Source organism: Zea mays, unplaced genomic scaffold (assembly GCF_902167145.1).
Source record: "Zea mays cultivar B73 unplaced genomic scaffold, Zm-B73-REFERENCE-NAM-5.0 scaffold_502, whole genome shotgun sequence".
Lineage (NCBI taxonomy): Eukaryota > Viridiplantae > Streptophyta > Magnoliopsida > Poales > Poaceae > Zea > Zea mays.
Genome location: NW_023367149.1, coordinates 32,815 through 47,500, shown reverse-complemented (window position 1 = coordinate 47,500; position 14,686 = coordinate 32,815). Strand labels below are relative to the sequence as shown.

Below are 14,686 nucleotides of genomic sequence, written 5' to 3'. Positions count from 1 at the left end.
ACGGAGAATGCTCATTGAATGAGCATTCCCCGTAGAAGTATTCCGGAAATCTGCGCCTGGCGCTCTCCTCTATCTTCTGAGGTCCTTAACCATCTCCCTGAGAAAAGTAGACAGTAAAAGCCAAAATAGACTAAATATAGCCTGAATGATCCTAAAAACCAACCCCTCGAAGGAGATAATAAAGAACCTAAAGCAGACGGTATCCTACTGCAAGGGTGGTCTTAAGAATCCAAAAGAGGTTGCTCAGAAGAGATAGATGTATCCCAACCTCTATTGCTCTCGCGTAAAGCCTTTTTTTTACGCGACAGGAAAAAGTGACTACGAATTCCCTTCCCCTTTTTGTTTGCGAATCCCTGTTTGTATCCTTTGAGCGCACGCCCATAAGTAGCGATCAAGGAAATCGATCAAACGATCCCAATACCGTGAAAGAGAAACTTCCCAGATCCAGGGAAGCTTATCATAAAGGGCTTCAACAAGGGGTTTTATTCGTTCTTTGAGCAAAAAGATAAAGATCGGATAGATTCGAACCGCAATTGCAAAGGTAATAACTACTATGCCAGCCCAAATCATGATCTTCACCAACTTGGATTTGGTTCTCTCGCGAAAATCGCGAGTTGCAGAGATGAGAACCATGAAAAGCAAGATCCCGAATAAGAAAATAGAAACCGAGGAAACCACAAGAGTGAAGACTAGTAGAGTCTCATCTTTTGTCATTCTTTGCTCCTTTTTCACTCAATGATTCATTCGAATTTCCCAACCAAAAATTCTATATGTCTATTCTATTCTATGATATTTCTATATATATAGAATATGATATCTAATATGACACCCGATTTGTCAAAGGGATTGGATTGGTGACTTACCCATTCAGTGACTTTGGCACTGGACGTTCCAAAAACGGGTACTATCGGATCGGGTGAATTAGAGAATAGACAGAGGTCCGTTGGCATTTCAGCTTCTCTTCTCCTTTCAGGGCCTGCCTATCCGAAAGAGAATCCAGGACCTCTTGGTCCTGAATATCAGAATAGGACGAACGAACCGGCCTCCGCGGATATCTTTGCTTCGGAACAAAACAATTAGCATTAGGCTCGGTCAACTGGAATGTGTATTATCCATATGGGAGATCTTCCAATCGAGAAGATCCATCGATCTGAGACGAAGAGAAAGGGCCCATTTTCTTTACTTATTCAGTGGATTCGTTATGGAAACAGATAGCAACAACCATTTCATCAGACATGCGTATTTTTTATTATCCGGTGGATTTACACAGTTTCATTAATGCAAATTGTTTGATGTAGTTAGTACTCAGGTTATTCGACGCTCAAGAATTCTTATTTAGGCAGTTCATATCATCCCATACATAGTGTTTTGATCTAAGATTGCAATTCTTCCATGTTTCCGCAGTAGCATATTGTTCCATGGAGCTAGGGTCCAAAATAGGAATCAACAAGTGTTTCCACGACTCTACCGCCCGGCCAATCCTGTTCCACTGAATCCCCTCCCTTTTTCATGGCCACATATCTTTACGGCTAAGGAGTGGGAAATCTTTCTCCTGTTACACAAATGAAATGTTTCATTTCATCCGGGAAAAGCCACCTCTTTCTCCACAAACAATGTCTTTGTCATTTGATCCAGGAGCCTTCCGTTAGATAGGAACAGCTTTGCTAAATACTGAGAACTCTCGGATAGAGTATTAGAATGAAAAGACCATTAATTATATAAGGAAGAGCCCAGGGTTCTAGCCCATTCCCATTCCTAAATCAATAATTCGTAGTGCTTTTGCCTTTCTTGCGTACTCCTGGTGAACCAGTTGCTAGCCATATGTTTAGGAGGCTTTTTTCTCCAGGTACTGGTACTAAGCCGCTTTGCCATCTCTTCATCTTCATCTGCAAAGAATTCTCGACGTGAAAACACAGAGACAAAGGCCTTATCTTTGAATAGGAAAAAGAATGGATCCGAAGGTCCCAAATCAATTGGCTTATTCGAAAAAAGCCTTCTTCTTTGAAAGATATATCTCGTGTCTGGTACTGCATTGTTCCACTCTGCAAGAAGTCCGAATCAGTCTCTTGCACCTCCCCCTTTTTATGATAAATATACCATAAATAATTCGAATAAATAGCAGTCTCTGACAACTCATCCTCTTTAATCTGCTTGGACCCGCTCCAATACCCATAGGAAAATCCCCAGTCATATTCAGCGTACCTGTCCCTGCAATCAAATAGATTGTCCCAAGGGCCCCACCCATATTCTAGGAGCCCAAGTTATGCTATTGAAAATTCGTTCCTCTAGCAGTTCCGGTTTGACCATTCCGTTCCCTTTTTCAAACTCCACTTCTTTTCATATAGCATCCCTAATCAAAGAGAGAACAATATCCATTTCAAAACATTTCTAACGGATTCCTTTCCTTGGTTCGGACCGACGAAGTAATGGCACTCGATTATTATCAACCCGACTGCAATCTTTTTCTGTCGGTAAGGATTGCACCAGAGCACCTTCAACTTCAAATAGAACAGGAACAGGACTTCTTTGTCACAGCGTGCTCATGCTTGCTTCTGAGCTGACTAACGAACCTATGACTGCGGCAGCAATGGATCTCGACTCCATCCATACCGCTCTTCCTCAGCGCACGCGCCTGTGCTATGGAATCGATTCATCCCAATGGTTTGGAGCAGAGAGACTCATCCACAAGATTGATGAGGGACAAGCCGCCTTTGTAGAACAACCTACACTACAGCTTCTCATAGGCCAAGGTAGAGGTTGACCAACACCAGCCCGCCCGCTTTGCTTTTCAGTGAAAGAAAGTCCTCATTCCTCTGCTCTGGACAAAGATGACATTCTAGGTGCCTCGAGCGTGAAACAATCCATTAGGACGTAGCCCTGCTACAAGAAAGGTGCCAGACTTAGCCAGGTCTAGACTTCGACTTCTAAAAAGAGAAAGCCACTCACTCAAAAAAGAGGAGGAAGCGGGACTGACCTCTGTTCGAGAATAGAATATAGCAAGGAATCGAGGAAATCTGTCTTATGGAGGAATGTTGAAGACGGACAACCCAACTAGGAGAGTACATGAATCAGGAATCTTGCTTAGATCCAATCCATTACGACGAGATTCTACCATTCGGGCTTCATCTTGTGCTATTCCTAGGGAATTAGTGATTCATTGAGAACATGAAAACATTGCGATAGTGAAGATACCATACCACTCTCTTTCACCACAGCATTGCTGTTTATTTCCTTAGAAAAAGTAGGTGTTTATTTCCTTAGAAAAACAAGACTAGACTAGACGGAACAACATACATAGCCTAGGCATATCTGGGGTGGGGCTTCTCTTCACTTTTTACAGAGGCTAGAGCCGAACCTTTAGGAAGAGCGATATTGATCTAGTAAAGTAAGTGATCTAGGCTCGATTCCATTCCCCTTTCTCTAGTATCGATTCCATCTTAAGGTGGTGCTACCCGCTTCAAAAACCCGTTCTGCCAATCTATACTTGAGTTCGTTCCCTTGCACTTCACAAGGAACTAGTACTAGTCAGCTCAGGCTAAAAGATACACATTCAAGCTGGGAGCATGGAAAGCTTATCCTTGCCAATGCTTCTCACGGGGCTGGACTAGTATTTCTGCTGTTGGTATCTTTTCTGCTCTGCTGAAGTGAACATATACTAACAAGGGTGTCAACCTATGGCCAGTATCAAGTGCCAGTGCCGCAGAGAAGTGCTTAACCTTTTATCCCGAGCTTTGGACAGAACCGCTTTCCTAGCAGCAAGGGCTTTATTGACCACTGAACAGATTCGCTATTCGCAGGCTTTCTTCCTTCCGCTCATGGAAGCACTCATGCATCCACTTCACTTGCTAATTCAGCCGTTGACCCTACCTCAGCCCAAGGCAAAGAAGAATATTACGTACGAGGACTACGATTCGTTCCACATTAGTGAGCCCTGTCCTATATGCTCAAATGCACTCGGTTCAGTTCAGGTTGGACAATCTCATATTATAGAAATACAAATACGCTATCAAAAATCTCATAAAGAAATGTGACAAATTCATCTTAGCGAGCGTATGGATCATATGCCCCATTCAATTAGCCCAGGCGCCCAGTGATCGGAGTGATTTCCTTACATCGGGAAGTTCTTACGTTCCTGATACCGGAGTAGAATACTATTGATCATTCTCAATGGCCCAGCCCAATAGAGATAGAAATCATTTCTCTAATTTCTTGATCGATAAAAAAGGGCATAACTCATAACTAAACTAATTGTGTTGCCCATGAAGGGTAGTCAGTAGCAACGGATGCACTACACTTGTACTTATACTTTGAGCGCACTAGCCTTTAGCGGCGTTGCGCGTTAGGACGACTACGAAATCCGTTTTCTTTTGCATCCGCTTTCTTTGCTTCCTCCGTTCCCGGCTTATTCTTCAACTCAGCACCTGTCTTTTGGGTTGAGCACTAGCACCTGGCACTTCTACCACTGATCCCATTCACTCAACAGATTTCTTCTTTGACAAGCCAGGATTGGACTGTACGAATTGGGTGGGCACTTGGCTAATGGATGTTGCGAGAATAGAACGAATCCCTCTTCTCTGAATTGGCGGATCTGAGATTCCTTCCTCCTGGAGAATAGAGATCTTGACTATCTTTACTTGAAAGCCCTCTCTACTACCAGTTTGAGCACTGGCCTATTTGCTTGCCGGGATATGAGAACAGAACCTTGGTTCATAGCAGCTAGTTTCTCGTGTGGATGGATACGGTTTCATTCTGACCTTTGTTGACTTCGGGCAAGGGAAAGTCATGGGATCTATCTAGTTCATAAACTGCCAGTGCTTTTGCTTTCTACGAGGCAAGTCAAGTCAATCAAAGGCAAGGGACCAAACCCCACCGCTAGTCTAGGCAAGGCTATGAAATGAACTTATAGAGATGATTCGCTCGTACAAAAGAAAAGGAGATCGTTTACCGGGGGACGTTGTTAAAGCGTATGCCGAAAGATACAAAACTTCGAAAATAGTGGCAGTTGGCGTGAGGGTCTATAGTATAGTATAGTATAGTTTGGGTCTCAAAAATGAATGTGACGTTCGCCTACTTTCCGTAGAGGAGGGCAAGAAATTCGAAATTACAAGTTGATCTACCCAAGAAATTGAACGATCTCAATCAGCTTATCGAGCCAAGGAAGTGGGACCTAAAACTAGGTAAGGAGAGAACTTGACCACCCCTCCCCAACTACATAACCAAGAGGAAGGGGGAAAAACTCCTCGAAAACCTTCCGTCTTCTTCGTTGGGGATCTCGAAACCCTACCCTATGAATTTTGTTCTGATGAGGTGAAATCACAAGTCGCGTATGCGGGAGGCTTACCAACCTATGAACCAGAATCGGATCCGAACCGGAACAAACGAGTGCTTTCATTCCTCGCTAGATAACAACAGATTCTACCACTGATCCCAATCCCAAGTCCGGATTCTACCACTGATCCCAAGCCCGGATTCCACTACCTATCAATGTGTCAGTTCACTAAAGCAAATCGTCTTTCCAAGGTGGGCAATGACATTCAAAAGTGATAGAACGGCTGATGTTGCCTCAAAAACACGGGTTCTTGAGCGTATTTTAGAAAGACTTCTGGCTTCTTTGGGTTGGGCATGATAACAACCGACTTGTTCACACCTGTATGAGACCAAGGGACCGATGTACCCAACATCCTATTCTTTCTTTTCCACGGCTTTGCTTTGACTCATGCGTAGAATTGAACAGAACAGGGATCAATCCTGGCCTGGCCTGGCCTTTGCGGCCGATATGAGTGATATCTTCCGTACTAGAGGGATGGAAGCGGCACCCTTATATAGACTTCCCTAGACTCTACTCTCTTTTCTTTACCAGCGAGTTCGAGTCAGCACACGTCCACGCAACCACTACTCTACTTACCGGCGCACGCAACCACTACTTAAAATCTCAATCCCAGTCCCATCCGTTCTATAAGCACTCATGCCGGAACTCACTTCGAAGAAGACAATGTTGCCGATGATAAAAGAGATGGCAGCACAACTTCTATTTTTTATGCTATGCAAATCTCTATGGATTCCCTTGGCTCACACTTTTATTCATCTAATCTACGAGAACACTAGCGTGCCGCAGTAGACGAAGAAGGGAGTGCCACTATTGCTTGGGTCGGTTCATCAAGCTGGCACTTCTCCTGAAGCCACAAGCGAACCAGATCTAGTTAGATCCGAAATCTTAGGTGTAGGTCCCGATCCGTTCTTTTATTCTACACATTATTACTCATTGGGTATCGATTGCAGTTTGATTTGTTGGCCCTGGAGAACTGCAGTCTTCAACTGGCGCACTGGAAAGTGAGAACTCTTTCTTTCCTTTTGATTGAACTCTACAATACGATTTCGGAGATTGGTACCAGATTGGAATTCATTCTCGGAACTCTCCTCTAGAGAATGGCCTGGCTAAAGAGAAAGATCTGATCTGTATTGTATCCCGGCACCGGCACGAATCGAACAAGAGTGCAGCGCGTTGATCTTATGATATGCGCCAGGAAATAGTGCCACTGGCAGCCACTAGGTGAGATCAAATCTACTTTTGGAATTGTAAATCCATTCTCCCGAGGCAAAATCGGGTGATGAAGAGGTGGTCCAGGCCCAGGAACGGAGGAATGCTACACGAACAGAAGTTTGCACTTTCTTAGGAATGGCTCCCAAGCTTGCCATACGATTCACAACTTTCGCCCAAATAACCAGCTTGCTCTAGAAATAATATTGAATTTAATAAAGCTACTTCCTAGCTTTGGGTCAAGGTAACCCACACAGGTAGTTGTAGAAGCACGGGGTGGGTCATCATTAGGCCTATATCCTCTGGCACATGCTTTAGGGCTCCCGCGGGTCCATCCTCTGCAAAGTAAACAGCATCTCGATTCCCCGAATTAAAGAGTGACTGGTTCCCAGCTTGGGAAGAGGTCCAGAATTAGTACTAGAGATGTTGGCAGGGGAAGCCCATATCCATCCCTCGCCTCGAAAAGGGCTTAAGAGCTCCATACCTTTTGGGTATAGATCAAACAAAATAGGGGTATGGGCCATGGGTCGACTCGGGTAAGCGATTGGGACATCCCTCGAAAGAGGCGAACTGCTCTCGTTTCCATATCCGCTTAGCAGTTGCGTGTTGTTGCGCGGGATCATATGCGGGGAAGGGTCCGAATAAGACGATGGCAGCTCCAGAACATAAAAAACAAGGCTTTTCCAGGGGCCTCTCCTTGGGGAGCACGGCATCAACTCCCTGGTGGCATTTCATTTGATTAAATATTAAATAAATAAATAAGTGTGTGTTGTCCACTGCCTCCAATTCCTTAAGAGTAAGAGCCAGGGTTCATTGGATCTCGCTACACCCCTTCTCTTTGTTTAGGCATTCCGCGCCATCTACCGCTATGAATGGCACCTTTGTCCCTAGATTTCTATCACAGTTCTGTATATCCGGTTCGGGATGGAAAGGCAAGGATGGCACCCTAATCCCAAACTATCCCTCGAAAGATTGGATCTTTTCGGTCTGTTTATAGTTTCAATGCCATCTTCCTATTGGTATTTCGATTGAGCTGAGCTATTAAGGTGCGGTTGACGGCACAAGTGCCCCTCCACTGCCGCTTTCTTTAGGAGAATGGGACAACTCCGTACCGCCCCGCGCCCCTTCCCCTTTCAAGAGGTTGTATTGGTGCATCAGCGATCGCCACTTCCGTTTCATATAGCAGCAAAAGTTGACAAGTCCTTTTTCCCTCTATGGATGGAAAAGAAGAAAGTGCGTTTCAGAAAAGTGGCCTTTTTTCTGATTTCTAGTAGGGATGCCTTGCCGGAAGGTGCCGGAGGAGAATAGATAGTTGGGGCAGGCTATCGAGGTCAAATAGCTGGTAGTACTTTTCCCATTTCCCACTAGGGAATCATCCTTTTCTGATTCGGATGAGTTTCCGAGGAAGAGTAGTAGTAGTGACGAATTGGCTAAAAGCAGGTGGCATTGGGATCTGTTGTCAAACAAACTCTATTGCTGATACACGAGCGGAAGGAAGTCGCAGATCAGTCGTTCAAAGAAGATCTCGGTCCCCCTTTTTTTAGCGTGGAATAGGCGAATCAACAAAGAATTTCTCAACAAATAAGGGACTCGTACGTACCAATGATTTACTATCGAGATCGAGTTTCGCTAGAAAACAGACTTTTCTCTATTCCACAAGGACAAAAGAAGTGCCGAGTGGTGTTACACAAGTTCAAAAGAAGGAAGTAAGAGTGGTGTCGACTTATTGCCCAGAACGAGCCAGTGCCGCTATCAAGCAGTAAAGTGGCCGGGCCCTTCCATGAGTTTAGATCTCTATGTATGAATCTCTTATGAAATCCAATACTTTTTATCATTTCAGAACGATCAGCATACTGTGTGACTTCTGCGTGACAGTTCTTGCATTTCGTTTGTTGCTTTGCATGAACATTTAGATATTGGAAAGCGAACTCCCTTAATTAGGAATTTCATAGATAGAGAAGGACGGGAAAAAAGAGAGAGACTGACTAACTACCCGGATCAATGCTGATTGACGACTGAATAAATAGCCGGAAGCAACAACTGCACGAGAGAGAAAGAGCGGATCCAACTAAGGAAATGCAGTACCTGTTCTGTCGGAGCTAATCATGCAAAGCTAGCGTAGCGCCAGCCGTCGAAGTGAATGAATTCGAAAGAACGAAGAAATAAGGAAATGAGACGACTCTTTCTTGAACAATTTCATAAGCAGATCTTCCCCTCCACACCAATCACGAGTTTTTTTTTTTCCTCTCGTATATCGTCGTCACGCCCTTAATGATAGGTTTTGAAAAAGATTTTTCATGTCATTCCCATTTAGGTTCGATTCGGATCTCTCTGTTGTTTCCCTTTCCTCCCGAACCTTTTCCTCGAAATGATAAAGAATCTGGTACACTCGAATTGTATTATTTAAGTGCTTATTGCTTGCCAAAAATCCTACTTCTACAATTGGTAGGTCACCGGGTTATTCAAATAAGTCGTGTTTTCTGTGCTTTTCCCATGTTACAACTTCCGTACCAATTCGATCGATCCGGAATGGATCGGTTAAACATTCTATTAGGGAGCCCGGTCTTGACTCTTCTGTGTGGTATTCATTCTCGTTCGGCTCTTGGAGTCACATCCAGCAGTGGTTGGAACAGCTCGCAAAATCCAACCACTTCACCTACTTTATTGCCCCCAACCGTTTCCCGTACCTCTATAGAAACAGAAGGGTTTCATGTTCTTTCATCGATTGGGTATTCCTCTCCTTTTGTATCTCTTTATCCAATTTCGGTCTCGATTAGTTCACAAGATTGAATGGCCAAGTCATGGAAAAGCCGTTATTCGATTGTTTTAAAAGAATGTGTTGAGCCGGGCCCGGGTATGTAAGTTCAGCGATGTACAAACAAGGATTGATTTGACTTCCGCACCTAGGGTTCTATTTTTTAAGAATAAGGAAGAGGAATAGAATCTCATTCATGTGTTCATGCTAACAGAAGAGCGGATCCAATACACATACATAAGGCATCGGTTGTTCTTAACAGCGATGGCTATTCATTTAAGTCTTCGGGTAGCACCACCAGATCTTCAACAAGGTGGAAATTCTCGTATAGTATAATATAATAGTAGTAGACGGCAGTAGATCCTACAACGGTACTTCCGTGGAGATACGATCCTACAACGACTATTTCCTTGCAAAGCAATTCAAACAGTACCGGTACTCCTAAGCCATGAAACCAATGCTAAGGGAAAGACTTCTGCTCGCTGGATCAAAGAAAAGGTAATATCCTCGGGAAAGGCTAAGCACATTCGAAGACTGGCTTTCGATTCGTATCCTCTGAGCAAGGCCTATTCCGGGGAAACAACTAAACCCTGGGCTGTTTATGATGTGAGGCTGATTCCTATTCCACAAAATGGTACGGTTGTTGTATTCCGATTAGCGGTGCCCAGGAAAGAACGGGTACTTAACGGCTGCTATAAACCATTATGGAATTCTGTGTTACCTTCATTCAATATCTTATATTAGGTATAGAATCGATCATAGTTCCCCCACGACCAAGAGAAGTGGCTTATCTATTGAATAATAGATCTCGTAAATCAAATAGGTTATGACAAGAGAGGGTTCCTACACTCGTTCTAATGGAACGTGGGGATCAAAGCAAGAGTCAAAGTCACAGATCAGGATGGACATAGTACCAATTCTGTTAAGCCACAACCAACTATCTTATCAACCCAAAGCTGCAAGAAGAGAAGTTAAGTTGTTGACCAGGTTCAAATAGCCCAGTTTCAAATAGTGCCGTATTGAATGCGCAAAGTGCTGCTCAGCCTAGCCTAATAGAGGAGAGGATGGATCCGACCTCTAGCTCTTTACTTTTACTGCCTGTGCAGCTAAGGAAAGACAACTACACTTCCAAGTCCTAAGAGAATACTAGTATACGATCTGTTATATAAATAGGTAAATGTTCCTTTCCATTATGAATCGCGATTGTATGGCCAACCATTGCGGGTAGAATGCTAGATGCCCGGGACCACGTTACTATTATTTATTTCTTTCTCCTCCTTCATATTGACCTTTTCTATTTTTGCCAATAAATGACGAGCTACAAAAGGATTCGTTTTTTTTGCTGATTACTCCTTTTTTTCATTTTAAAGAGTGGCATCCTATGTCCACTATCTCGATCGAGGTATGGAGGTCAGAATAAATAGAATAATAATGAATGGAAAAAAGAGAAAATCCTTTAGCTGGATAAGGGGCGGATGTAGCCAAGTGGATCAAGGCAGTGGATTGTGAATCCACCATGCGCGGGTTCAATTCCCGTCGTTCGCCCATCGCATTATTGCAAATTCCAAAAATGCAATTTTCCATATTCCTAGTTACGTATTTACTTACCTTACGGCGACGAAGAATAAAACTATCACTATATTTTTTCCTTTTCCTAGTTCTTCTTCCAAGCGCAGGATAACCCCAAGGGGTTGTGGGTTTTTTTCTACCAATGGGGGCTTTCCCTTCACCACCCCCATGGGGGTGGTCCACAGGGTTCATAACTACCCCTCTTACTACGGGGCGTTTACCTAGCCAACACTTAGATCCGGCTCTACCCAAACTTTTTTGGTTCACCCCAACATTACCCACTTGTCCGACTGTTGCTAAGCAGTTTTGGGATACCAAACGGACCTCCCCAGATGGTAATCTTAAAGTGGCCAATTTACCCTCTTTTGCAATCAGTTTCGCTACAGCACCTGCTGCTCTAGCTAATTGCCCACCCCTTCCACGTGTGATTTCTATGTTATGTATGGCCGTGCCTAAGGGCATATCGGTTGAAGTAGATTCTTCTTTTTTCTCAAAAAACCCCTTCCCAAACTGTACAAGCTTCTTCCAAAGCATACGGCTTTCTAGATGTATATGACGATCTCTAGACAGATGGATCTTATATGAATCGTATGATGAAGTACCACATGAGTGGATATATAGAAAAGGAATCCAAATCCGCCGAATCGCTCATGTTATGATCTTCTACATCCTAGGTCTCCGCGTTCCGTCATCTGGCTTATGTTCTTCATGTAGCATTCAGATCGAATGACTCTATGAAATTACGTCGATACTTCCACATATTATGGGTAACGTAGGAGACATCCCTATTTTCACCCGGGGGTCTTAATTACCACTGCTTAGCTTCGCCTCTGACCATAAAATGAAATGTGAATAACCCGTCCTCCTCTCTTTGAAACAAGGGGCGCTTCCGGTTCTGTGCGTGCTTCAAACAATTTTGTCTTCTCCATATCTCTAGAGTCAAGAATTTTCTATGAGGAACTACTGAACTCAATCACTTGCTGCCGTTACTCAACAGTTTTCTGTTGAGGTCTATCCCGTAGAGGTAGTCAAATTGGATCAGTGATCGATTTCTAGGTTTCGTCGTAAACCTAATTGGTTACTTCCAATTACGTAAATCAATAGTTCAAACCGCACTCAAAGGTAGGGCATTTCCCATTGATATAGGAACTTTTGTACCAGAAACAATAGTATCTCCAACCCTCTGGGATGTAAAATATATCTCTGCTCACCATCCCCCCAGAAATAGTGTATGAGACAAATGTATGCATTTCGATTAGGGTCGTATTCTATGGTTACGATTCTACTCTACCAGATATGTCTTTTTGATTCCGTCGAAAATAGATTTTACGGTATAGGCGCGCCTCCCCCTCTATGCCTTGCGGTAATGATTCCTCTGGCATTACGACCTTTACCACAACGGTGCCGTCCATGGATCAATTTATTTCGTGGATTGGATTTCACTTGCCTGTCTACGGTTCCCTTGCGTGTGCTCGGGATAGGTGTTTTGTATAAATGTTTCGCCGTATTATTAAGTATTCTCCTTGAGTTCGTTTCTCTATCTAGAAGTGGAATAGAATAACCCGGTTGAAGGGTAATGATCATACGTCTGTAATGCATTGTATGTCCCAGAATAGGTCCCATTCTTCTACCCTTTCCGGGTAGTCGATGGCTATTCACAGCTACTACCTTAACACCAAAGAAGAGTTCGACCCAATGCTTGATTTCTGTCTTAGTGAATCCCGATTCGACATTAAAAGTATATTGATTCTTTCCCAATAAACGAAGACTCTTTTCTGTAAATACTGCGTATTTGATTCCATTATCGTACGATAATACTATATTTTTATTTATATTTGTTTATTGTATTATACCTTTCTATATTCTAGATATATAGAATAGAAGAATCTCGATTTGTCAAGTCTCATGATCGTATCAAGATCTATTTCAATTCGGCTCAGTCTTTTTTTTTTAGAAAAGATTGAGCCGAATTGAATTGCAATCAATTAGAGGAATAAAGAAGAATTACTGCATTTCTTAACTTATTTTTTCTCTTTCTATTTTGCTTCTTTTTTATTTTATATGGTATCCATCGCTTTGAAACCATCAAATTGGATCTCCTTCCATATTTCACAAGCTGCGGCTAGTTCAGCACTCCATTTGCAAGCTGCTTTGATAATTTCATTACCTTCACGAGCAAGATCGCGCCCTTCGTTACGAGCTTGTACACAGGCTTCTAAAGCCACACGATTAGCTGCTGCACCAGGTGCATTTCCCCAAGGATGTCCTAAAGTTCCTCCACCAAATTGTAATACGGAATCATCTCCAAAGATTTCGGTCAGAGCTGGCATATGCCAAACATGAATACCCCCAGAAGCCACCGGTATAACACCTGGCATGGATACCCAGTCCTGAGTGAAAAAGATACCGCGATAACGATCTTTTTCAATAAAATCATCGCGCAATAAATCAACAAAACCTAAAGTTATTTCGCGTTCCCCTTCTAACTTACCTACTACTGTACCGGAGTGGATATGATCTCCCCCCGACATACGCAATGCTTTAGCTAATACACGGAAATGCATACCATGATTTTTCTGTCTATCAATAACTGCATGCATTGCTCGGTGAATGTGAAGAAGTAGGCCGTTGTCGCGGCAATAATGAGACAAAGTAGTATTTGCGACCTCCTGTTAAGTAGTCATGCATTACAATAGGAACCCCTAATTCCCTTGCAAATACAGCTCTCTTAATCATTTATTCGCATGTACCTGCAGTCGCATTCAAGTAATGCCCCTTGATTTCACCGGTTTCGGCTTGTGCTTTATAAATTGCTTCGGCACAAAAGACAAAACGGTCTCTCCAGCGCATAAATGGTTGTGAGTTTACGTTTTCATCATCTTTGGTAAAATCAAGTCCACCGCGTAGACACTCATAACACGCTCTACCGTAATTTTTTGCGGATAATCCGTTTAATAGTACATCCCAATAAAGGACGACCGTACTTGTTCAACTTATCCCTTTCAACTTGGATACCGTGAGGCGGACCTTGGAAAGTTTTTGAATAAGCAGGGGGAATTCGTAGATCCTCCAAACGTAGAGCGCGTAAGGCTTTGAAACCAAATACGTTACCCACAATGGAAGTAAACATGTTAGTAACAGAACCCTCTTCAAATAGGTCTAATGGATAAGCTACATAACAGATATATTGATCTGGGTCCCCAGGAACGGGCTCGATGTGATAGCATCGTCCTTTGTAACGATCAAGACTGGTAAGTCCATCAGTCCAAACAGTTGTCCATGTACCAGTAGAAGATTCCGCAGCTACTGCAGCTCCTGCTTCTTCAGGCGCCCGAGCTGAGGAGTTACTCGGAATGCTTGCTGCCAAGATATCAGTATCCTTGGTTTCGTACTCCGGGGTGTAGTAAGTCAATTTATAATCCTTAACACCAGCTTTAAATCCAACACTTGCTTTAGTTTCTGTTTGTGGTGACATAAGTCCCTCCCTACAACTCATGAATTAAGAATTCTCACAACGACAGGGTCTACTCGATATGGATTAGGCGTAAATGAAACCTTTGCAAAAATCGAAAAAAATAAAGATATTTAATTAATATCAACTCATTAAATAAAAAAAGGAGTATGCTTAAGTTAATGAATATGTTTCATTCATATATAATGTGTACACCCTGTGTACAAATGCAAAGCAAGTTCTTTCCAATGCTACTTCCAAAATGCCAGTGCACGGATTTGATCTCTTGACTTTTATTAGCTCCTGATATAGATAATGCTACGTGCTCGCTAACTCTATTCGTCCTGGCATGGCAAAGCGGCGAACCTGCCTG

At 43.1% G+C, this 14,686-nt stretch overlaps 1 protein-coding gene and 1 pseudogene across 2 annotated transcripts in view; one reads left to right on the top strand and one right to left on the bottom strand.

Annotated features, from left to right (window-relative positions):
* The window catches only part of LOC118475596 (NAD(P)H-quinone oxidoreductase subunit 2 A, chloroplastic-like), a gene marked incomplete at its 5' end in the record, with an annotated part of 15,876 nt that extends 1,446 nt beyond the window's left edge, over positions 1–14,430 (top strand). Inside the window, one exon of the mRNA XM_035963881.1 lies at positions 1–14,430. This exon is cut by the window's left edge and continues 1,446 nt beyond it.
* LOC118475595 (ribulose bisphosphate carboxylase large chain-like) lies at positions 1,835–14,389 on the bottom strand (annotated as a pseudogene). The gene has a single exon (XR_004855032.1). The product of XR_004855032.1 is annotated as a ribulose bisphosphate carboxylase large chain-like (transcript).
* Positions 14,431–14,686: the final 256 nt, after the last annotated feature.